At 37.6% G+C, this 23,505-nt stretch overlaps 1 protein-coding gene across 1 annotated transcript in view; it reads left to right on the top strand.

The window, feature by feature from the left end:
• Positions 1 to 618: 618 nt before the first annotated feature.
• TTBK2 (tau tubulin kinase 2) overlaps positions 619 to 23,505 on the top strand; it is a 134,251-nt gene continuing 111,364 nt past the window's right edge. The window contains exon 1 of the mRNA XM_090270487.1: positions 619 to 977. The gene's annotated coding sequence lies outside the window, so the exon portion shown is untranslated. The remainder of the gene's footprint in view (positions 978 to 23,505) is intronic.

Genomic DNA, 23,505 nt, shown 5'->3' with positions numbered 1-23,505 from the left:
CTTTCCCCCAGTACCCACCAGCGATTAGCTTCGCGTTAGGCAGTTCTGGGAACAGCGTCAATTTGCCAAAATCTGGCAGCTCTGGTTTTGATGAAGTGGCATGGCAGGGCCTCACGATTTGCGGCCCTTCTTCGCGACTGCCTTAGAGTATGTCAACTCGTATCGTGACAAAACATTTCCGATTTTCTAACGAAAAGCCCAACCCTGGGGTCACAACCACGCTTCTATAGAGAACAACGACGCAAGTTATAGGACACCACTATGCACCAATCACTAGTTTCAGAAGCCCTACTTCTCCACTCCAGACCAGTGTGTAGAGGCCGTTGTGGCTGGAACTACGAGGCCCAGAATTCCCGCGCGCCTGCGCGGCACTATTGTGATGCTCCTTTCTTGGTAACTCGGCCTCTCAGGCAAACCTGAAGATAGCGGCAATTCTCCGGTGGGGGGGCGGAGAGGCTCTGCCTGATTCTCCGCCCCCTTCATGGTAGGCAATGGGATCAGCCAACCGACAAGGCGGACTTGTGCTGCGCTCTCCAATCAGCACCCGTGGCGGAGGGGTGGGCGTACGCACTGGCAAGGCTAGTGTGTTAGGTTGTATCGGGTTGCGAAGGGGGAGAGTAACGTCGGGTCGGGTCAGCGGGTGCTGCAGTAGTCGCCGCAGCGGCGATGGGAGCAGTGAGGCTGAGGCGGCGGCGGCGGCGGCAGGAGGCGCGGGGGCTGGCACAAGAGCAGCGGCGTGGGGTGGCCAGCAGCAGCCATACCAACAGCAGCCGTCGTCGCTGCCGCCAGTAAACGCGGACGGTACTGGAGGGGGCTGGCCGGCCGGCCTCGAAGCCGCGCTCGGGTCCCGCCGCATTAGTTGGCGGGGGATGGGCAGGCAACGGCAGTCCCTCCAGCGGAGGGTTGACCCCTGCGGTTCCCGGCTCTGAGCTGACGCCAGCCTTCCACCCGAAATCCCTGCGTCCGCCACGGCCCAGGTAGGACACACCCCCCTAAACCCCCGGGGCGCGGCCGGTGGAGCTCCGGGCTCCGCCCTCCCCCAGTTGTGACCACCCCTTTGGCTGCCCCCCTAGCTAAGACACAGACCCTGGTGGGGAGGGAAAGGCGACGGAAGACCATTCGATCGCTGCCCACACCCCGGGCATGTGCCAGACCCAGTCAGTCCACCTTGGAGACCGTCTGGTTCTCTCCAGTGTCCCCGAAGGCTTGTGTCCCGTTTCCCCAGAGGCTTTGGTGTCTTCGCTGAACTTGGAGGGTCACGAAGCTTCGTTCTGTTTCTCTCTGTGGGTGACCCATATATCACTTGTATTGTTGCTGCTTCTGGTACCAGGACTGAACAGGCTTCTCAAGCTATACTAAGCACTTCTTCCTTACCTCGCCTCCCCAAATCTAGTAACAGGGGGCATGGGCCTATAAAATGTTTGCTGTGTAGTAGCGAAAACGAAGGCCCTGACTTACTTATTACTTAGAATGCGAAGTAATGACCTGAGGGATTTCCTCGTCATTTGCTTTGACTAAGATGATGTAGACACCTTGGGTTGCTGTGGAAGGGACACAGCATATCCGAGAAGTAAATAATCCATTGGGATGCCAGGATACAGTATCCCACAGTGAAGTTAATTTTGTTTCAGTCGTGGCTGCATTAGAGGTAAAAATGACATTGAGTTGTACTTTGCTTTGCATTAAAGTTGATAGGTGGCAGCAGTCCCGTATTAACTGCTCTCACCGCTACCTTTACAAATGGTTCTTTCTTTGAACATTAAAAGAGGGCAGTTTTATTGTAACCTGTGCATTATATAAAGATGTTTTGGTATTTAATAGAAATTGAGTTTTTGTATACATGTACGAGGATCACATTATTATGAATGGGCACATGTACACACACACAGACAGACACAGGGAGGATACCACTCTGTTTTGTTAACAGTTTTTGGTTATGAGCCATTAATAGCAGTTGCATTGGTTTCTAAACTATTGACTTGCCGGGAGAGACCACAAAAATGTGTTTGCTGTTTTCTTTTGGCTAAATGGAATAGAATAACGTTGATTTGGTGGGGAGGGAAGGGAAGATGGGAGATTTAAAGTATTGAGGGGATTGAATGCTATGTATTCTTTTTCCTATTTTTTTATAAAGAAATAATGATGACAGGTATTACTTAATATGACATCTTGAATTCATCTTAACTAAAAAATCTTCAAATATTGAGTGCATGTACTTCAATGGGATCATGTGAACTATTCAAATGAAAACATACTGAAAGGAGTTTCCCCTAATTTAGAAGCTTATGTTTTCCTGTATGGTACATTTTTATCAAGGCACTGAAAGGGATGTTTGAAACATGGCTATAAAGGAAAGTTTCTGTAACATTTTTCCTTTTTGATAGAATGTTAGGAGACACCTTTTCCTCTTTTAGGAAAGCAGAAAGAAATTGGAAGTCCCTAGCTATATTAATTTATAATCAAATTGAAACAAATCTGATCTTTAGGAGGCTAAGAATAACATCTCTTGCATCTTGTACAGTGGTTAGTACATAATTTAGTGAATTCTCTATCGTATTACATGACTTAAGATTTTGGTGCCTTTTCACTTATTTTTAAATACTGATGATTTTCATGCCTCAGGAAATCTTCACGAGATTAGGCTCATTTGCATTAGCAAATTGAACTCAATTATATAGGGCTTCAAATATCTTTAAAAATAGTGTTAGAAGTGAAGTTGGTATAATTTAGACAACTTTTGAGGATATTTTACATTAAAAAAAAAATGCCCTAAAATGTAACAATTAGTGATAGAATGTTGGCTTTTCGATGTAAACAAATATTACAGAGCTGAATTCTCCTGATCATGGAATTTAAATTTAACTTTGGTGGGGAGGGGGACAGGTGATTCTTTATAAATTTTATAACTTAAAAAATAATATATAGACATGGCTACTTGATTACAGCTCTTGGGAGATTTGAGCTGGAACAACCCAACTAAGACACTTTCAGGTTCTTAATTTTCAGAAACTCAAGAGATGATAAATGTTGCCTAAAGAAAAAAGCAATATATAACAAGGAAAAATGTGTAATGACCATTATTGAATTAGTGGAGGCTGAATTGATTAGCAAAATAAAACTGCCTTTGAGAATTAATGGGGAATATAGCTTACTTTCTTCCCCACTTAAAACAGTCTTGTATAGAAAAATTGTTTTATAGATATGTGGCAGTCTTTACAACTTCAATGCATGTTACTCAAAATTACTATAGTTATGTATCCTTTTTCTTTCCTTTTGATCTTTTTGAGCTATATTTTGACTCATAATATAGCTGGAGCTATGCCAGGTTATTTGATTAGTAATATTGTGGGACATCTTCAATATTTATAGACTTTTAAATTAAACATATTTATACTGTTTTACTTTCTTGTTGTCTTCTGTTATTATCCAGTATATTGTAAACAATAGTGATGGCAGTGGTAATTTTCCCTCCAGGCTTCAGTGGATGGAATCCTTTTATAGCTTTTGTGCTTTAAATACACAGTACTTTCAGATTAGGTGCCATACTTTCATATTTGATAAAAGAGCCTTTAAGTGAATATGAAAAGTTGAGTTTTTTTAGAGCTAAATTTTGAGCATAAATACAACACGTTCATATCTGGTGGTCCTTGATTGTAGATTTAGAATACAAATTGAATTATACTGTTTCCATTAATGTGAATGTCACTTTTGCCAGCAAATTTCATCCTAAAAAAAAAAAGGTTTTATTTATTTTTAGAGAAAGGGGAAGGAAGGGAGAGAGGGAAAGAAACCTCAATGTGTGGTTGCCTCTCATGTGCCCCTATCTGGGGACCTGGCCTGCAGCCCAAACATGTGCCCTGACTGGGAGTCAAACTAGTGACCCTTTGGTTTGCAGGCTGGCACTCAATCCACTGAGCCACAACAGCCAGGGCAATTTTCATCTTTTTAAACAGGTTATTTTTAAGCAGGCTTTTATGTTTATATTCATTTATGTTATTTGACGAACTTTTGTGAACATTTTGGATTTTTTTCTGTGATTTTTTCTTTTTTAACCTTTGTATGTAAGATCCTTGGTGTTTTCTGGATGTTGGTAGTTGCTTTTTATTATATGAAGGAGTTTGCTTTTACTTCAATTAGTCAGTATTTTCAAGGTAAAAAATTGTGTTTTTTGAAAAGAATCTGGGGTATTACACTGTCTTCTGAAGAATAGGGGGGTAGTTAGTAGCTTCTTGGCTCCCCTTGGTAAGTTGTCAAGATCTAACCTAATCTTGTTTTAAGAATCAGTATTTTTTTAACAGATAAATTTGCATTTTTATTGAAGATAAGAATCAGTATTTTTAATGTTTGAATTAGAAAATTTTTTGCCAATTTATCTGTTTTTACAAAACGCTTTTCTCATTATTGTTATACTTGTCTTTTTTTCTTTCTGCAGTGTCAGGTAGTTGCCTTTTTTAAAAAAATGGTTTTCCATTGTTTTCTTTATCTTGTTATAGCCATATAATCATCTGAATACTGTATTTTGTTAATATTTGTCTGACATTGATTTCCACATGTGTTGTATATTTTGGATTAAATTTGGAAAGCTCCCTCTCTTTTTTACCCCTTTGACCCACTAAGTGCCTTACTTTTTAAAATATCTCAAAAAAAATTTTTTTTTAATCCTTACCCAAGGACATTTTAAAATTGCTTTTAGAGGGACAGAAATAGTGATGCGAGAGAGAAGCACGGATGGGTTGCCTCCCATATGCTCCCAGATCAGAGATCAAGCCTGAAATTCAGACATGCGCCCTGACCTGGAATTGAACCCCTGGGATGGCACTCCAACCAACTGAGCCACATGGGCCAGGGCTCAAAAATGGTTTTATTAACATTTTTTCAGTGACATATAAGGCAGAGATGAGGGGCATAAGGTAGGAAAAAATGAGAAATTAAAGGGAAAAATATGATCCTTACTTCCCATAAAATTTGATTTGAAAAGATCATCTGGAAGCTAAATCACATGGTAGATATAAGTACATTAGGACTTTGTTCCTGCTCCTTGTCTAACACTTGAAAAATTCAACAGGTCTAAGACAAAAGTCATCTTTTAATTTCTTTAATTTTATAAATGCAAGTATCACTGTTTAATCAGTCATCTAAGCTCAAAAATCTAATTTCTTTCTTTTATTTTTGACTTTCTCTTCTCTTGGTTCTACAAACAGAAAACCTCTCCTTTTCATTTCCACTGCTACCTCCTTAAGTTAGCCTCTCTGAACCAGATTACATTGCTTTAGAACCATTGCAATAGATTCATCCATTTATTATTAAATATTTGTTAAGCATCTGCCATGTTACTGTGCTAGGGGTTAGAGATTTAGCAGTGAGCAAGACAGAAATGATCTCATTTTTGGAGCTTATAAGACAGTGGGAGCAGACAGTTGTAGAACAAGGAGTTACAACTGTTCCAAGTATTATGAAAACAAAGTGCAGACAACCACATGAACATATTAACAAATAGACCTAACCGTCTGGGAGGTAGATTCAGGAAGGTAGTTTTCTGTTTTATCAACCATAAAAATAATACTTTTCAAGTTTATTCTATATACTCTACCAGATTCGGAGGTTAGTAGATATATTAGAGCTATAAGTAGTTAAATAATTAAAAATGTTTTTAAATTTAAAATTTTAAATAAATATTAAATGTTCACATAACTCCTGAAACAGCTTTAGACAGATCCTTTTAAAATGCCAGAACATTTTGAAAACTCCACATCTCTCTCCAATATGGGTCTCTACTTTGGGTTTCCCCAGGCCTCATTGTTTAAGTACTGACACAATTCCTATGTTATGTTTCATACTCTGTTTGAACCTCCTAAGTTAAGACTAGGCATTACCAGTAGGAGGGTAGGTATGGTTACAAGAAAGGTCTTCCATGTATGAAGCTGGAGTCTCTCTGTAGCTAGAGTCCAGCAGTATATAGGCGAGATAGTAAATGTAAAAGTAATTAGGATATAATTTAAATATCTTTGTAAGTTTAAAAATCATAAATGCATTTGTAAATCAGAAAAAAAAATCCTTTATATGCTAGCATATACTTTCTGGTTTACAAAATGAGGTTAGTATAGCCACTAACCTCTTAAATTAATGTTTATTAAACAAATGACTATGAACTGCTTATTATGTTTCAGTATGAGATTTGAATTTATTCTCATTTCTAGTATAACATATCATAGGACCTTATTACTTAACCTGTCTTTGCCTCAGTTTTGCTATTTTTAAAAAGGGGAAATTAATATACTTTAAATCCAGTTACAATGACTTATCATTACAGAGAAGGTTCTGTATTGATTTTTTTTTGTCTTTGTCTTAGAGGTTCATAGACACATTCTTTGTTTGGTTAATCGAGCTATAGTACATTTTACCTAAGGAAGGATCTTATTTATTTAGTATTTTCCTTACAATCTGGCTATGTAAATACACTGTACTTTATGTAAGAGAAGAATTTGTTTATGTGCTGTTAGTGTGGTAGCCAGGCAAAGGAGAACTAGGTTGTTTACACTTTTTTTTCTGTCATCTGTAATTGTAACCATGCTGACTTGTAAAGTGTCTCTTTAATAACTATTTTACTTTCTTGAATGTATTTATTGAGTACAGAGATATTCTGTGCTGCTAGAAGTATAATTTACCTCCTGTGGAAGTTTAGAAGGAACAGTTGAAGAGTGAGCAGTCACTAAATTTTCTTTCTCTTTTGCTATCTGCAAAATAGACTTATTCACATATCTTCGTCTCTTTTTACTAACTTTAGAGAAGCTCTTGCTAAAACCTATGGGTTAAAACAAAAACAAAATTCCACAGGGTTTTTCCTATTCTTACCCTTTTTTCTGTCGCTTACATTAGTATTATTATAATAGATGTCTTAAAAACTTAGCTGGTGTGTACTCTTTGTAAACATGCATCTGCACCTCAGCTTCTTTTATTTTAAAGCATAATTTAATTAATTTTTTATAATTGAAAAATGTATTATTTTGACTTGAGATATATGAGATAGTCACTCTGCATCTAACTATATTTTAATCTATTTTTGGAATGTAGATCAGGTGTTCTAAATATTTATTTGCATAACAGATCATGGTGACTTTGAAAGCATCTCACCTTTTACTTTAATAATTGGGGGTGTTTGGTATAGTATTTATAATTTTCATCATTTGGAAAATTTCAGATATCTTTTTCTTCAGTTTCTTTTTCCCCAGCATGGAATCTCTCTGGGCTCAGTAAGTATTTCCAGAAATTAAAGTGTGTATCTACTGGAAGTGGAGAGAAATTTTATATAAGACAGTTTGGTTACAATAACTGACAACAAAATAAAAGGGTAAACATGTTTCCTTCTGGTACTTCATTTTCATGTATACAGGCTTTTTGGTGTTATCCTATAGCTCACTGATACTTTGTTTGGTTTCTGTCTTTCTTTTTCATTTTGGATAGTCTTTTTCTGTATCTTCAAGTTCACTAATCTTTTCTTCCACTGTGGTTAATCTGGTGTTAATCCCATCCAGTATATCATTTTAAAGTCTCAGATATATATTCTTCATGTCTAGAAGTTAATTTTTTAAAAAATCTTTTATTTCTCTATTTATGCTTATGCTTTTCTCTCTCTTTCTCTCTTTTTTTTTTTTTTTTTTTTTACCATATTGTATTGAATATATTTATCATGGCTGTTTAAAGTCCTTGTCTGCCAATTCTGTCATCTGTAGCATTTCTGGGTCTGTTGTTATTGAGTGATATTTCTCCTTGTTTGCAGTCCTGGTAATTTCTGTTTCGTTTCTAGACGTTGTGATTTTAAATTACTATGTGCTGAATATATTTGTTCTTTTTCTTTGTTCTGGGATATAGTTATTTAAAAATACTTCGATTCATTTAAGACTCTCTATTTTTTTGAAATATATTTTTAAAATCCTCAACTGAGGATATGTTTATTGATTTTAGAGAGGAAGGGAGAGGGAGAAGGAAAGGGAAAGGGATAGGGAGGGAAGGAAGGAGGTAGGAGTAGGGGAAGAGAGAAACAGAGACAGAGACATCGATGTGAGAAGTATCGATCAGTTGCCTTCTCTGTGTGCCCTGATTGGAGATTGAACCTGTAATCTAGGTATGTGCCCTGAGTAGGAATTGAACTGGCAACTTTTTGGAATGATGCTCAACCAACTGAGCCACCCGGCTAGGGCAAGGCCCTTGATGTTTTTGAAGGTCTTTTCCACTCTGATGAGTAGGCAAATTATTCACAGCCCTATGTGAACATCACAAATTTTCTGTTTTCCCCTTTCTAGTGGTCCTTTCCCTGGCCTTGATCATTTCTTCACACACATGCACTGATAAGTACCCAGCCAAAGCCTTAAGGAGAACCCTCTCTAGATAGCATTAGTTCATTCTTTGTGCAACTCTCTTCTCTCCAGTGTTCTGCCCTGCCTTGGCCTCCCCAAAACTTTCAAATCTGTCTCCTAAACTCATGGAGACTGCTGGACTTCGTTTGGGTTCCCCATTTCTGTGCTGTGGCCTGGAAACTCTCTAGGCAGTGAGGTGGAGGCAACTGTAAGCTTAGCTCATTTATTTCCCTTCTCTTGTGGATGCCTGTTCTGCACTGCCTGTTGTCCCTTGTCTAAAATCCATTCTTTCATTCATTTTGTCTGTCTTTCTAGGTGATTGAGGTAGGAGGATAAATCTTGTCCCTATTACACTGTAGAGGTCAGAAGCTGAAATGGTCTAGTGGGTATATTTAAATCTCAAAGAGGAGTCATATTTCACAGTTATGGTATCATTAGAAATCCCTATACTATCTTTACGCTGAAGTCTAGAGTCAAAAATATTTTCTTACTCTTTTGACACCTCATAATCTCTTCTGATGATTAATTCTAGCACTGTTCCCATTGAAATTAAAATTGTAGGTAAAAATAAATTTATTTTTCTATTAAAGAGCAGAGTTTTACGTAAACTATATATGGCATTTATAAAACCATGCTGTTATCTATTTAGTGAATTATCTAGCTTCCCCCAAATATAGGAGAATATTGAGTTTCATTACTTCAGCCTTTCTAGATGATAGTAGTCTTAACTGGACTTTCTTTCCTCTTCCATTATATTCTTCCTTGCTCTGAAGTCTTTCAGTGGCTCCCCCTTGTCTACTGAAATAGAATAAAATCCATCCTATTCCTAGCCTGAATTTTAGTCTTAACTCAGTTTACCTTTCAGGCCTATGTATTCTTTCTTCACAATCAGAACTCTTTGCCATTGAGACTCATCTATGCATTCATTTACCCATACACTTGTATGTTGTGTTGTTTCCTCTTCTGTGGCTTTGCTTACCTCCTCAGTCAATTAGCTTTTGCCTTGAAACAAACTATTCCAAAATTTAGAGGTTAAAACAACAATCATTTATTAACTATTCCATTGGTTGGCAGTTTGGGTTCAATGAAATGGAGATCTTGACTGGGCTTACTTAAGTGAAGCAGCTTGGATTTCTTCACAATTTGGGTTCCAAAACCAGACCAATAGAACAAGTTTCCAGTGCGGAAGTGCTTTCAAGCTTCTGGGTCATGTTTGCTGATGTCTCATTGGTCAAAGCAAGTTGCAGAGCCAACCCTAATTTTCAGGGTGGAGAAAGAAACCTGATCTCTTGATGGAGTTGCAGCAAGGTCACATTGTAAAGGGAAGTACAGTACCGTATTTTTTGAACTATAAGATGCACCTGACCATAAGGTGCACCTAGGTTTAGAGGAGGAAAACAAAACAAAACAAAATATTCTGAACCAAATGGTGTACTAAATTATTTAATAAAGTATAACAGTAATATTTCAACCATGTAAAGTGAACAGCAGTCAATTCAACAGCAGTATTAAGAACCATCATATCATCACTGTCATTAACAAATGAGGAGAAACTTTAAGGTTCAAGTACTCTTCTAGTTTTCTGGGAACCCCAAGAACTAATCATTGCTAGTGTCAGAATTTATGGGGGCCTTTAATAACAGGCGTTGAGGGAGTTAAGAGGTATTACTAGTTGTAACAGTCACTGAGAGTTTCACTATCCTTGTTACAGGTTCTGGTAGACTACACCCAGTGCCTGTTATGGCTAGTGATACCTCTTAATCCCCTCCGTGCCTGTGTTACTACTAGAATACTGACCCCACCATAACTCCCTTTATATACTACAAACTTCAACATTTATGGCTGCTCACCCAGTTACTGTTGACCTCCTCACATAAAAATCTGGTGTGCACTGGAAACAGTATGGAGGTAGACGAGACAGCTGTAGCATCTAACAGAGCCTGTAGCCAGCCAAGAACATGTTACTTCAGCTCCACCAATCTGCCTCTTGTGATTGGCAGAGCTTAAGAAAACAGTGATTGCTGAATGGAGGCGATTCTACTGACTCAACACCACCCAGTGTCAAAGACAATTGGCAGTTGGCACTGTGCCTCATACCCGTTATTAGCCTCAGCTGATTGGACAGGTCAGTGGTTGTAACTGGGAGTGCCAGGAGGCTCTCTGCACTCTCCCAGGTCCCGGGTGATGGGCAGAGGCAGAGGACAACTGACCAGATGCCCTGAGATTCAGCAGTAAAGTGGGACATTTAAGCATCCCCAGGGGTTTTACGTGGGCCCGCCGCTTCCTCTTCTAACAGCTGTTGCCACTGCTGACAGGTCAGATAATACACATCACGGTCTGTGACACAATATTTGCTCCATAAGATGCACAGACATTTCCCCCTACTTTTGGGGGAAAAAAAGTGTGTCGTATGGAGTGAAAAATACGATACATGAAGTCTGTCCAGAAGGTATCCAGCCAGTAATATGAAAGTGATACTTATTGAAGAAGATACAACATCCAAGAAACATTGAAGGGGACTGAGGCATCATTGTCCTATGTACAAAGTAGGGACCTTGGGACCTCACACAGTTCTGCCAGTTGCCATTTGCTGCCCTATCGTATTTTCCTCAGTGTCATCGACGGTCTGAAATCTCTTCCCTTTCAAAGGTGATTTTAGTTTTGGGAAAAGCCCGAAGCCGCAACGTGCCAAATCTGGGCTATAGGGGGAATGAGTCACCTGGGTGATTTGATGTTTCACACAAAAACTCTGCATGAGACATGATACATGAGTGGGCGCATTGTTGTGAAGAAGCTGCCGATCACCAGTTGCCCGTAGCTATGGCCTTCTGAATATTTGAATAGTTTCTGTGGATGAATGTTCAAGTTTAACGCAAAATTGGATGCAGATTTGTTGCTCTGCTTGTTCAGTAATTTTGAATGCAACAGCTACACAATACACATGCTCATTCAAGGGCATTTACCACCCCCACGGACTTGTACAGTGAAGTCTTCATTGTTCACGCATGCGCATTCCAGTCCACTCTCCTTAGCTGCCTGGTTACATCAGTGTTGTGCAAACTGTTCTCATTATGTTAACAATGGCTGGACTATTTCCTTGTATAGAGGAATGGAAGGAATTTGTGGCTATTTTGCAATCTACCAAACCACTATAAATCCTATCCACCCCCTCTAGAAGCTTTGTATGATCACCCTACTCCATGCATTATACTTCTTTCTACTCTTTAATGTATTCATAACAGTTTATTGAATGATTATATTTTCAGATTGACTCTCAGTTATTTGCTTGAGGACTACTTAATTCATTCAGCCATATAAGAGATGAAGCACATTTCATTCTCTCTTCCATTCATTAAAAATTTATTGGAAGATTGTTCTGTGATAAGTATTAGTACTAAGAATACAAAGATGAATAGAGTTCTGCTCTTGAACTAAAAAATTCATAGCCTAATAGGAAGACATTGTAAATTGTGTATGTGATTCTAAGCCTATTTCTTTACTTTCAATCAAGATTTCTGCCCCCTTTTCAACTCACAGGTTTACTGACTCTTCACCATTATTACAATGATGGGACAGTCTCCTGCTGTCTGTCATACTGCTAGGTGGTTGTTGCCTGATCTATTTTGTGTCTGGCTTTCCCTGCCTCTGGTTTATATTATTACATTACTTGTTGTTGTTCTTTGCATTAGATATATTAATCATAGAGTACATAAAACATATCTTTAAAGAATAATTATAAAGCCAAATGGTGAAGAAATTGAACATTACCAGCACCTCAGAAACCCCTGATATCATCCTCCTTCTTTACCCCCAAAGAATTCATTCTTGTGATTTTTGTGAAAAATCATATTCTTGCTTTTTTAATAGACTTAATACCTATGTTTGTATCCCTGTTTAACATAGTTTAGGTTTGCTTATTATTGGACTTTATTTAAAAGGACTTGTATTTATACTTTTGTTTCTACTTGATTTTGTTTTCAATGTTCTTTGTGAGGATCATTCATGTAGTTAGTTCAGTGTTGCAGTAGTTTCTTCATTTTCAATTTAGATTTTTTTTTGTGTGTGTGGTAGGTAAGGTAATCGTGTCCTGACTGGGGATGGAACCTGCAGCTTTGGTGTATGGGGACTGAGCTACCCGGCCAGGGCCTTTTTTTTGTTTGTTTAAATTGATTTGCAAGAGAGAGAGAGAAAGAGAGAGAGAGAGATTTGTTGTTCCACTCATTTATGTTTTCATTGGTTGCTTCTTGTATGTGCCCTGACCAGGGATTGAACCCACAACCTTGGCATATCAGGACGGTGCTCTAACCAACTGTGCTACCCAGCCAGAGATTTACTCGTTTTTTATTAAAGTTGACATAAAACATAATAGTTTCAGGTGTACAACGCAGTGACTCAACATCTATATACCTTACACAATGATCAGCATAAGTCCAATAACCATTATTGATAATATTCCCTTTGCTGTGCATTACATTTTGGCAACTTTATTTATTTTATAACTAGAACTTGGTGCCTTCTGAATAGCCTTCATTTTTTTTGCCATTCCTCCTGCCACCTTTCCCTCTGGCAACCATCAGTTTGTTCTCTATGTCCATGAATCTCTTTTTGTTTTTTGTTTTTTTCATTTTTTTAATATTGTACATATAAGTGAAATCACGTATTATTTGTCTTTCTTGGTCAGACTTCTTTAACTTATTATAAGGCCCATTCATGTTGCAAATGGCAAGACTTCATTCTTTTTATGGCTGAGTAATACTCCATTATATATTGTTTTAGTAATATTCCATTATATATATTTGAGTAATATTTTATTATATATAATAATGGAATATTTTATATATGGAGAAGAATATTACTCAGCCATAAAAAGAATACACACTCACATCCCTCACATGTTCTTTATCCAGTCATCTGTCTGTTGCTTCTATATCTTGGCTATTGTATATAATGCTGCAGTGAACATAGGGGTACATATATCTTTTTCAATCAGTATTTCTGTTTTCTTGGGATTAATTTTCAAAGGTGGAATCACTGGGTTGTATGGTAGTTCTATTTTTAATTTTTTGAGGAACCTCCATACTGTTTTCCATAGTGCCTGTACCAACCAGTACAACCCCACCAAGAGTGCATGATTTTTCCCTTTTCTTAACAACACTTGTTATTTCTTGTCTTTGACAGTAGCCATTTGACAGATGTGAAATAATACCTCTGTGTTTTATTTTGCTTTTCCTGAGATTAGTGATGTTAAGTCTCTTTTCATGTGTCTCTTGGCCATCTGTATGTCTTTGGAGAATTGCCTATTCAGGACCTCTACCCATCTTTTAATCAAATGTTTGGTTTTTTTGATGCTGAGTTGTATGAGCTCTTTATATATTTTGGGTATTAATCCATTGTGGGGTATATCATTTGTAAATACCTCATATCTTGTTCCATTCACTAGGTTGCCTCTTCTTTTTGATGGTTTCCTTCACTGCGTAAAAGCTTTTTAGTTTGATATAGTTTCATTGGTTTATTTTTGCTCTTGTAGTTCTTGACAAGGAGTCATATCCAAGAAAATATTGCTATGACTAATATCATAGAGTTTATGGCCTATATTTTCTTCTAGGAGTTTTATGGTTTCAGGTTTTACATTTAAGTCTTTAATCCATTTTGAATTTATTTTTGTATATGGCGTAAGAAGGTAGTGTAGCTTTTTTTTTCTTCCATGTATTTGTCCAGTTTCCCTGACACCACTTATTGAAGACACTATCTATTCCCCTTTCTCTACGATTATTCCTGCTTCCTTTTGTCATAGAGTAATTGGCCGCTTAACTGTGGATTAATTCCTGGGATTTCTATTCACTTCTGTTCATCTGTGTTTCTGTTTTTGTGCCAATACTATACTGTTTTGATTACTATAGCTTTGTAGTTCAGTTTGAAATCAGAAAGTATGATACTGTCAACTTTGTTCTTTTTTCTCGAGATTGCTTTGGCTATTTGGGGTCTTTTGTGTTTTTATGTAAATTTTAGGATCATTTGTTTTAGTACTGTGAAAAATACCATGGGTATTTTGATATGGACTGCATTGAACCTGTAGATTGCTTTAGGTAGAATAGACATTTTAACAATATTAAGTGGTCCAGTCCATGAGCACACTATATCTTTCCATTTATTTGTGTGTGCAGTTTTTTAAAAAATTTATTGAGTTGAGAAAGAGAAACATTGATTTGCTGTTCTACCCACTTATATATTCATTGCTTCATTTTCACATGTTCCCTGACTGGGGATCAAACTTGCAACCTTGGTGTACTGGGACCAACTGGGCTACCTGGCCAGAGCTTCAATTTTTTTATCAGTGTGTTTTAGTGTTCAGAGTACAGGTCTTTCTCCTCCTTGGTTAAATTTATTTCTAGGTGTTTTTGATGCGCTTTATAAATGGGATTGTTTTCTTAATTTCTTATTCTGATAATTCATTGTTAGTGTATAGAAACACCACAGATTTCTGTATATTAGTTTTGCATCTTACAGTTTTACTGAATTTATTAGTTTCAGTAGTTTATTTTTTTGAGTCTTTAGGATTTTCTATATGAAGTATTATGTCATCTGCGAATAGTGACAGTTTTACTTCTTTCTTTCTAATTTGGATGCTTTTTCTTTTTCTCTCTTAATTGCTGTGGCCAGGACTTTCAATACTATGTTAAATAGAAGTGGTGAGGTTAGGCATTCTCAGTCCTGATATTAGGGGAAAAGCTTTCAGCTTTTTACTGTTGTTATGATGTTAGTTGTGGATTTGTCATACATGGCCTTTAATATGCTGAGATGTTTCCTTTATAGCCACTTTGTTGATAGTTTTAATTATAAATGGATGTTGAGTTTTGTCACATGCTTTTGCTGCATCAGTTGAGATGTTCATATTTTTGGATCATATGGTTTTTATCCTTCATTTTGTTTATGTGGCATATTACATTGATTGATATGCAGATAGTGATTTATCTTTGCATTTTTGGAAAGAATCCCACTTGATCATAAGGTCAGTTCCTTTTAATGAATTTGGTTTGCTAATATTTTGTTGAGAATTTTTGCATCTGTGTTCATCAGTGATATTGGTTTGTAATTGTCTGTTTGGTTTAAGTATAAGGGTAATCTTTTCCTTCAATTTTTGGAATAGTTTGAGGATGTATTAATTCTTTAAATGCTTAGTAGAATTCACCTGTGAAGTCACATGGTCCTGGATTTTGGTTTGTTGGGAGCTTTTTGATTACTGGTTTGATTTTGTTTTTAAGTAATTGGTCTGTTCAGATTTTCTGTTCCTGATTTAGTCTTGGAAGATTGTATGTTTCTAGGAATTTATCCATTTCTTCTGGGTCATCCAGTTTGTTGGCATGGAATTGTTTTTAGCATTTTCTTATGATCCTTTGTATTTCTGTGGTGTCAGTTGTAACTTCTTGTTCATTTGTGATTTTATTTATTTGGGCCCTGTTTTTTTTGATGAGTCTGGCTGAAGGTGTATCAATTTTGTTTATCTTTTCAAAGAACCAGTTCTTAATTTCAGTGATCTTTTCTATTGTGTTTTTAGCCTCTATTTCATTTATTTCCACTTTGGTTTCTATTTCCTTTCTTCTACTCATTTTGGGCTTTTTGTGTTCCTTTCCTAGTTCCTTGAGGTGTAAGGTTAGATGGTTCATTTGAGATTTTTCTTGTTTCTTGAGGTAGACCTGTATTGTAATGGACTTACCTCTTAGAACTACTTTTGCTATGTCCCATAGATTTTGGACCATTGTGTTTTCCATTTTCATTTGTCTCAAGGTATTTTTTAAATTTCCTTTTTGGTTTCTTAACCCAGTGGCTGTTTAGTAGCAAGCTGTTTAGCCTCCATGCGTTCATGTTTTTTTCCAGTTTTATTTCTAGTGTCATACTATTTTGGTCAGAAATAATACTTGATATAATTTCAGTCTCCTGAAATGTATCGAGACTTGTTTTGTGGCCTAACATGGGATCTATTCTGGGTAATGTTTGATGTACACTAGAAAAGAATGTCGTCGTCGGCGGCGGCAGCCGTCCGTCTCGAGAGACGATGGTGTAGCTTCTCAAGAGTCTATCTGCACCGCCGAGAATGGCTGTGCAGTCCGACTCGGGAGTGACATGGTATCTGTCTCCTCCCGTGTTGAATCGACATCTTGTGATGACGCTGAAGCTACAGAGCCTGGGCAGGGTGATATGGAGGGTCTGCTGTTGCCCATGCAGCAGACCCCCCCCTCTCTTCGCAGCTGAAGGGTCCAAGGGAAAGACGGAGTCAATACAGCTTGGCTTCAGGTGCGCCGCAGGAGTTGCCAGTGTTGACTACAACGTCAAACCGCCTTAGGGACTCCGGCTCCGGATTTTCTGTCGGGGTTTACTCCCTTAGCCTTTCCCCTGAAGAGGTATGCCGCAAGGCAGCGGAGGTTTTTTGGAGTCAGAGGTTTCCTTCTCTGATGTGCCCTGACTGGAAGATCGAACCAGCGACACTTAGCTCGCAGGCCGACGCTCAATCCACTGAGCTAAACCAGCCAGGGCTAGAAAAGAATGTATTCTGCTGATTTTAGATGGAATGTTCTGTAAATATTTATTAAATCCAACTGGAATGATATATTGTTTAAGGACAATATTTCCTTGTTGATTTTATGTCTGGATGGTCTATCCATTGATAAAATTGGGGTTTTAAGGTCCCCTAATATTTATTGTATTACTGTCACTCCACTTATGTCTTAATATATGCAGTATGCATTTAGGTGCTCTGTTGGGTGCATATATGGTTACAAGTTAAGTTATATCCTCTTGTTGGAATGATCCCTTAACATTTTATGATGCCCTTATTTATCTTTTGTTACAGTCCTTGTTGTAAAGTCTGTTTTGTCTGATAAAAGTATTGCTATCCTGGCTTTCTTTTCATTTACATTTTCATGAAATATCGTTTTTCATCTCTTTACTTTCAGTCTGTGTCTTAGATCTGAAATTGGCCTCTGTAAGCCACATATGTGTGGGTATTGTTTTTTATACATTCCACTTACCCTTTGTCTTTTGGTTGGAGTATTTAGTTAATTTACATTTGAAGTAATTATTGATAGCTATGTACTTATTGCCATTTTATTAATTATTTTTGGAAGTTTTTATAGTTCTTTTCTGTTCCTTTCTTCTCTTGTTCTCTTCCCTTGTGCCCTGATTACTTCCTTTACTGTTATCTTTGGATTCCTTTCTCTTTATATTTTTTTGGTGTGTGTATTTCTTACAGGTTTTCAGTTTATGATCACCATGAGATTGATATATAACAACTTATGTTTATAGCAATCTATTTTACATTGTTGGTTGCTTAAGTTTGAACCCAGTCTAAGAGCACTATATATTTACTCCTCACCCTTCCCCACATTTTTTTTAATATCATACTTTACATTTCTCTTGTGTACTCCTTTTAATTATTTTAGATAAATATGATTTTACCACTTTTGTCTCTTAACCTTTTTACTAGCTTTATAAGTATATGAAGCACTACTTTTTTTTACTAAATGTTTGCCAGCAAGTTTCTTCTTTCCTATATTTTCTTTTATTATTGTATATTTTTCATTAGTATTTACCATATTTTTCACACTATAAGATGCACCTGCCTATAAGACACATCTAAGTTTAGAGGAGGAAAACAAGAAAAAAAAAATTCTGAACCAAATGATGTACTACCATATTTAATACAATATAACAATAATATTTCAACCATGTAAAGTGAACAGCAGTCAGCAGCGGTATAAAGAACCATCATCACTGTCATTAACAAATGAGGAGAAACTTTAAGGTTCAAGTACTCTTTCTAGTTTTCTGGAAACCCCAAGAACTCATCATCGCTAGTGTCAGAATTTATGAAGCTCAGTTGCTCACAATCACTGATAGCACTTTCTTCACTATCTTCATACTGCCAGATGCCCTGAGATTCAGCAGTAAAGTGGGACATTTAAGCGTCCCCAGGGGTTTTGTGAGGGCCCACTGCTTCCTCTTCTAACAGCTGTTACCACTGCTGACAGGTCAGGAAATACACATCATGGTCTGTGACGCAATATTTGCTCCATAAGATGCACAGACATTTTCCCCCTACTTTTGGGGAAAAAAAGTTCATCTTATGGAGCGAAAAATACGGTACTTCCCTTATATCCCACTCCCCCATCCCCTGGCAGTAACCACACTGTTGTCCATGTCCATGAGTCCTTTTTCCTTTTTGTTCAATCCCTCCACTCCCTCCCCTCCCCTGTCCACCCCCTATCCACCTCTTAGTTGTCATCTTGCTCTCTTATCTAGGAGTCTGCTTCCGTTTTGCTTGTTAATTCAGTTTATTAGATTCCACATGTGAGTGAAATGATATGGTATCTGTCTTTCTCTGACTGGCTTATTTTACTTAGCATAATGTTCTATAGGTCCATCTATACTGTTACAAAGGGTATAACTTTCTTCCTTTTTATGGTCAAGTAGTAATCTGTTGTGTAAATGTCCCATAGTTATTTTATCCACCGACATACAGATGGACACTTGGGCTGCTTCCGTATCTTGGCAATTGTAAATAATGCTGCAGTGAACATAGGGGTGCTTATGTTCTTTTGAATTAGTGTTTTGGGTTCCCTTGGATATATTCCCAGAAGTGGGATAGCTGGGTCAAAAGGCAGATTTATTTTTAACTTTTTGAGGTATCTCCATACTGCTTTCCACAGTGGCTGCACCACCAACAGTACAAAAGGGTTCTTCCCCTCTTCCCACATCTTCACCAACACTTGTTTGTTGTTGATTCATGGATGACAGCCATTCTGACTTGTGTGAGGTAATATCTCGTTGTGATTTTACTTTGTATTTCCCTAATGATTAGTGATGTTGAATATCTTTTCATATGTATTTTGGCCATCTGTATGTCCTCTTAGGAGAAGTGTCTATTTAGGTCCTTTGCTCCTTTTTTAATTTGGTTGTTTGTTTTGTTGGCGTTGAGTTTTGTAAGTTCTTTATAAATTTTGGACATTACCCCCTTATCACATGTATTAGTGAATATGTTCTCCCATTCTGTGAGTTGTCTTTTTATTTTGTTGATGGTTTCCTTTGCTGTGCAAAAACTATTTAGTTTGGTGTTGTTCCATTTGTTTGTTTTTCTTTTGTTTCCCTTGCCTGGGGAGATATTCTGATAAAATATTACTATGAGCTATGTCCAAGATTTTACTGCCAATGTTTTCTTCTATGATTTTTATGGTTTTGGGTCTAATACTGAAGTTTTAATCCATTTTTAATTTATTCTTGTGCGTGGTATAAGAAGGTGGTCTAGTTTCATTTTTCTGCACATATCTGTCCAATTTACTATATTTTCTTAATTTTAGTTTTGTAAGCCATCAATAAAGTGGTTACAGATATATTTGGTTTTAGGTCAAAGATTTTATTATTTGTTTTTTATTTATGTCCTCTGTTTTTATTCTAATTCTCCTTTATTTCTTTGGGATAATCTTAACATGTTTTGGTGTTCTACTTTATCTCATCTGTTTTTGCTTTTCACTATGTCTTATTGTATAGTTGTATTTTAAGTGGTTGCTGGAGGGTTTACCAGATACCTCCCTAATTTTTCACAGTCTACTAGAATTATTATATTACCACTCCAAGGAGAATGCAGAAACTTAATCACCATCATATAGGTCTCTCTTTTTTTCAAGTATATTTTATTGATTATGTTGTTACAGTAGTCCTAATTTTTTCCCCTTTGCTCCCCTCTGCCCAGCACCCCTCTTCTCTCAGCAATCCCATCCCCCTTAGTTCATGTCCATGGGTCGTGCATATAAATTCTTTGACTTCACCCTTTCCTATCCTTTTCTTAACTTACCCATGTCTATTTTGTGCCAATTATGCTTCTTAGTCCCTGTACCATTTCCCCATTTCTCCCTCTCCCATCACCCAGCTGATAACCCTGCAAATGATCCCCATACTTATGATTCTGTTCCTGTTCTGGTTTGCTTATTTGGATTTTGTTTTTATTTTTTAAACTCAGTTGCTGATAGTTGTGAGTTTGTTGTCTTTTTTAATGTTCATAATTTTGATCTCTTTCTTAAGTAAGTCCCTTTGACATTTCATATAATAAGGGCTTGGTGATGATGAACTCTTTAGCTTTACCTTGTCTGGGAAGCACTTCAACTGCCCTTTCATTCTAAATGATAGCTTTGCTGGGTAGAGGAATCTTAGTTGTAGGTCCTTGTTTTTCATCACCTTGAATACTGCTCGCCAGTCCCTTCTTGCCTGGAAAGTTTCTTATGAGAAATCAGCAGATAGTCTTATAGGTACCCCTTTGTAGGTATCTCTCTGGTTTTCTCTTGCTGCTTTTATGATTCTTGCTTTATCTTTTACCTTTGGCATTTTAATGATGATGTGTGTTGGTGTGGTCCTCCTTGGGTCTAGCTTGTTAGGGACTCTCTGTGCTTCCTGGACTTGTATGTCTGTTTCCTTTGCCAAATTTGGGAAGTTTTCCTTCATTATTTTTTCACATAAGTTTTCAATTTCTTGCTCTTCTTCTTCTCCTTCTGGCACGTTTAAAGTTGTCCCATAGGTTCCTAAGCCACTCCTCATGTTTTTCAATTCTTTTTTCTTCATTCTGTATTGGTTGACTGTTTTTTTTTTTCTTCCTTATATTCCAAATCATTAATTCGAACCCCGATTTCCTTCCCTTCACCATTGGTTTTGTGTGGATTTTCCTTCGTTTCACTTAGCATAGCCTTCACTTCTTATGCATTTGCCATACTCAAGCATATCTGTCAAGCCTGTGAGCATCTTTATCACCAGTGTTTTGAATTCTGCATCTGTTAGGTTGGCTGTCTCCTCATCTTTGAGGTTGGCTATCTCCTTGTCGCTTAGTTCTCCCACTGGAACTTTGATCTGTTCCCCCTTTTGGGCCATACTTCTCTGTCTCCTCATCTTGACCGGCTTCTGTGTTTGTTTTCCTCTGTGTCTTAGGTAGAGCTGTCGCTCCTGTTACGTTGTAAGGAGCGGAGCCTTAGGTTTTGTCAGTACAGGGTGACCCTTTACACAGCATTGCGGTGCTGTATGTGGGGGAGGCGTCAGAGAGGGAACAATGCCACTTGCTCAGCACTCGCCCCTTTTCCAGGCATTTCTCCCACTTTCATATGGAACTGGTGCCTCTCTAGCTGTTGCCCTGGCTGTCGTTCCCAGAGTGGGTGGGTCTGCAGATATTCTAGGACCGTAGGAGCCCTTTAAACAAGTGGACTCTGCTGAGGGACCATCAGTTTCTTCCTCTGCCCCAAGCCCCACTGGTCTGCACAGTCAGAAGCAATGAGGCTTGATTTTCCCTGGCGCTGGGACTGTGAGCTGCATGATCTGGTCAGGAGCTGGGAGTGCTCCCAAGGTGTCCCTCCCTAATTTTTAAAACGTGTGACTGTGTTTTCTGCTGGCCTGCCGCTGCCACCACCACCGCCACCACCACCACACCATGTCCTCTCTGCCTGGCCTCCACCTCTCCTACCTGTCTGGATGAGTATTTCTTCATTATATCTTTGTTTGTTGGACTTTCATGCAGCTCGATTTTCTGAAACTTCTGGTTGTCTCTAGTTTTGAGGTAGTTTTATTCCTTCTTAGTTGTGGAGGGAGAACCAGCGTGTCTATCTAGGCCTCCATCTTGACCAGAAGTCCCCATATAGGTCTCTTTAACATTCCACTTTATGTTGTAGTATTCTTATGAATTATATCCATGTACTTTGAAAATCCTTTCAGACAGTGTTATAATTTTACTCTTAACTGGCTCTTTTTAAAGAATGTAAAAGGAGATTAGATTGTTATATTTATGTAGATTTCTGTTGCTCTTTCTTCATTCCTGTCATTCTAAGTTTCCCTTTGTACCCTTTTCTCAGAAGAAATTTCTTTGTTAATTTTTTCCCAGAAGCTCTGCTGAGAACAAGTAATCTTAATTTTTCTTTATCTGAGGATGTCCTTCAGGGATTTTCCCTCAATACAGAATTCTGGGCTGACAGTGCTTTTTACTTTCAGTACTTTAAAAATATTTTTCTATTTCTTTCTAGGTGTTGCCATTGGTTGTTATGTATCTTATTTCTTGTGATGTGTAGTACAAGCACTTTTATTTTCTATGGCATTTGTTGGAGAACTGGGACTGACTGTCCTTTGGGATATCCAGCATTGTGGTTTTAATGTAGCTCATTGTGTCCCTAATGTTGACATTTAAGTTCCTAGTCCCCTTGTTTTTATAACCTGATAATTAAATCTAAATGTTTGATTAGCGTTAGACTTCTTTTTTTCTTTTTTTTTGCAGGATACTTTATAAGTGGTACTGAGAAAATTTTGTTGCATGATATCCTGCTTTTTAGCAATGCTAGGATTGATCAATGGTTTCAACTTGATCTTTTTGTATTAAAGATCTCCATCCACTATTATTACCTTATAATTTTAGCAGCGATTGATTATTTAACCCAGGGATTGGAATTTTTAACCCTAGGTGATTTTCTGATTTGATCATTTCTTCTGCATTTATTAGCCACGATTATTCTCTAGAGAATAAGCTACCCTCATCATCTCTTTGGTTTTCCAGAATAATACTGTTTCTATGAGAAAGACAGGATAAATGCTTGATTCTTTCTACTTATTTTTCAATTTTCAGAATAATTATTCCCTAGAAACCTCCAAAATTGACCGAAGAGGAATCTTCTTTTTTTCTTTTTTGAGTGTCATTATGAACTTACGGACGTTTATATTTTTTATATATTCCAATCATTGCAATTACCTTTCTTGTATACACGCAAGTTGTTTCATCCTTGGCAAATGACAATTCTTTTAGTTGTCTCTGATTTCCTTTTTACTTGCCTGTAGTAGTAGTGTTAACATTTTTGCTTTCTCATTTGACAGGATGTCCTGTATTTAGTTTGTGTGTAGTTTCCTGTGCCAGACCTGGAATAAGCCATTTCTTTAAGGAGCCAGATTTGCTTTAGTGGGAAATGATGTTTAGAGTCTACAAACTAGAGGCAGAGGTGTTCATTGCTACTGGGTTATTGTTGTTTTTAGGCCTTTTCAGGCCAATCCTCTTGCCAAATCTTCTACTATAATTTCTTGATTGTCTGATACTTGTTATGTAGCTGATTCCTAGGGGCATTTCATGGGAACAATATTCTTTGAA

This window comes from Furipterus horrens, unplaced genomic scaffold, assembly GCF_987537825.1.
Source record: "Furipterus horrens unplaced genomic scaffold, mFurHor1.1.pri manual_scaffold_3, whole genome shotgun sequence".
Classification (NCBI taxonomy): Eukaryota; Metazoa; Chordata; class Mammalia; order Chiroptera; family Furipteridae; genus Furipterus; species Furipterus horrens.
Note: the sequence above shows the minus strand (reverse complement) of the source record. Positions and strands in the feature narration are given on the sequence as shown.